This window comes from Canis lupus, chromosome 11 (assembly GCF_048164855.1).
Source record: "Canis lupus baileyi chromosome 11, mCanLup2.hap1, whole genome shotgun sequence".
NCBI lineage: Eukaryota > Metazoa > Chordata > Mammalia > Carnivora > Canidae > Canis > Canis lupus.
In genome coordinates this window covers 32490022-32492720 of record NC_132848.1, presented here as the reverse complement: position 1 = coordinate 32492720, position 2699 = coordinate 32490022, and the positions used below count along the sequence as shown (strand labels likewise).

General features: G+C 38.5%; 1 long non-coding RNA gene across 1 annotated transcript; it reads right to left on the bottom strand.

Moving 5' to 3' along the window:
• Window positions 1–893: 893 nt before the first annotated feature.
• On the bottom strand, window positions 894–2413 carry LOC140642938 (uncharacterized). Its single transcript, XR_012039304.1, has 3 exons — window positions 2272–2413; window positions 1692–1804; window positions 894–1158 (listed from the first exon to the last, which is right to left on the bottom strand). It is a non-coding gene; the product is annotated as an uncharacterized lncRNA (long non-coding RNA).
• Window positions 2414–2699: the final 286 nt, after the last annotated feature.

Below are 2699 nucleotides of genomic sequence, written 5' to 3'. Positions count from 1 at the left end.
ATATCAATTTATTTCCATAATAGAAAATTGACTATGTTATTGATCAATATGTCCCATCTGCCAAGTCTTCCTTTTTTTTTTTTTTAAGTCTTCCTAATTATAAATTTGAAAGGTGGACCCAATAGCATTGTAACTGTCAAACATTTATTGATGGAAAGCTGTTGTTATAAGTTTTGATGTAGGTCCCTCTAATGACAGACTGGCATAGAATGAGACACCAAATTAAATATGTTTCATTTACTAGTAAAATGGTTTTGTTCAGTTTCATCTCCCAAGAGTTGATTAACCAAATGATCCTGTGAACTGTTCACTCTTTAAGAGGCATTGGACTTTACCAAGTGCCAGCCCTGAACCATGCTTACAAAATTGATATCTCACATCTCAGATTAATGCTGTTTTAATTTAAAATTTTAAATTGATTGGTTTATGTAGTCCTTTATTTTTGTTATTTGGTCAGAGATTCTTATAATCCCCAGTCCACTCTACTTTATGAACACTAATTTTCTTGCTTAAATGTCAACATCTTCAATAAATACATTCAAATATTACCCAAACAGATTGTTACATGACATTTTTTTTAGCATTTTGCCCATTTTATATGCAATAACGGATCTCCGAGATAGATTCTTATTTTGATTCCTCCTCCAATTTGGCAGGGATTAAAAAGCTGCTGCCTGTCACAGGCCCAAACTGTGTCAAATGGGATGAACTTCTGATGAACACACACTACGGAGGCTAATAAACTCTAATTATACCATAGGCATCTTCTGAAATGGGCACATCCAATTCCATACACCACAAATATTGGCCCAGAATCAAGGATGAATTCTGAACTGATGCTTTTATTGCATTTCAGATAGTGGAGAAGTTCCATTGAAGGCAAGAGAGCAAGGAGACAGCCTTCATATAGTGATACACGTAGTACAATGGGAAAAGAGTGGGGGACCTAGTTACCTCTGAGCACCTCGTGCGCTAGGTACCCAAATTCGTAACATCAGCAGACTGTCTTTTCCTTCAAATTGCTCAGTGTTCTTCTGCCCCTTGAGTCTGAAGTCTTGCTTTCTTTAACTCTGGGAAATGTCTTCTCATTCATTTTATTATTACTTCCTCTACAAATTTGATCCTTGAACAACATGGGTTTGATCTGTGTGGTCCCATCTGTAAAATGGGATAATATTTTTACCTAATAAGGTGGTCATGACACTCAAATAATCTAATTAAAACCATGATGCCAGATACATAGTAAGTGTTCAACAGATATTTATGACTGTTACTCTAAGTCTATTATTTTTATTAGAGCACAAAGAAAGTAGAGCTTAATTTCTGGGACTGGGGATCAAGGAAGTTTTCGTAGAGGGGGAATGCACATGTTGAACCTCAAAGAATAAGGTATTTCACTGAGCCAACACAGAGGAGAGGAAAATGAGGAAGGACATCTCAGTTTCAGGGGTGGGAATGTGCATGCTATGTCTGGGAAATGAAAACAAGGTGATTTTGCCTGGATTAGGGTGCAGCAGGAAGAGGAAGGCAATAGGTTGGGGTAAAAACCTTCCTCCTCATCCAGATCCCTATCCCCACCCTCCTCAATCATCTTTACTCACTCTGGAATGCCCTCCCACTCATCCCAGCCAACACTGCCTGCCACTGTCTACCCAAGTCCAATCCATTCTGCGACCGAGGTCTAGTATTACCTTTTCCGGGAAGATTTTTAAGTTCCACGATGGCAGGATCATGTCTGTGTTGCTCTGTCCTATTCCAATCATCTCTCATAGTGCTTGGCATGGTTTGGGTACTCATTTCTTTTCTTTTTTTGTTCAATAAATAAATATGGCAAACCCTGTTAGTAACAATGTCTGCCTCCCCACTCCTCCCCCTTTCTGCTTGCTGACAGAGTGCCCCTGTAGTTAAGGTAGCAATTTTCCCAGTCTCAGGCAATGAATCACAATTAGCCTAGCACAGCGCCATCCAAGGGAAACAGAATGAGGGCCACAACTGTGAGGGCACTTATATAATTTAAGATTCTTCTAGTAACCACATTTTAAAAAGCAGAAAGAAATTCATTTTCGTAGTATATTGTAACTTTTGTAAAATTTATTTTGATAGTATATTTTTTAGCATATTTCAATTTTTGTAGAACTTATTTTGATGTATATTTTAACTTGACATGTCCAAAATATTAGCATTTTAGCATGTAATCAATAAAAAATTATTAATGAGCTAGTTTATTTTTTGCATCAAGTCTTTGAAATCTGATGCATGTTTTACACTTACAGCACATCTCTATTGGGTCCAGTCACATTTCAAGATCTCAACAGCTACACGCACAGCAAGTGGCTCCATTATTGGACAGCTCAGGTCTAGGCAGTTGTAACCAGCCATCTCCTACTTTCCCAGGTTCCTGTTTGGCCAAAGATGATCATGTGACCCCGTTCTGACCAACGAAGTGAAAAAGGAAGTTAGACAGGGCCATCTGGGAAAACTGTTGCTCTTCTCTAAAGGGACAAGCTTGGCTTATGCCACCTTTCCCTCCCTTGTCTTGAAAGCAAATATGCTACCTGGAACACATTAAAAAATGGTCAAGAGCAGGCTTCAGAAAACTTTTTCTATAAAGGCCAAATAGCAAATATTTTAGGTTTTTCAGGCCGTATTGTCTCTGTTACAACTGCTCAACTCTGCCCTTGTGGTGCAGAAACAGCCAC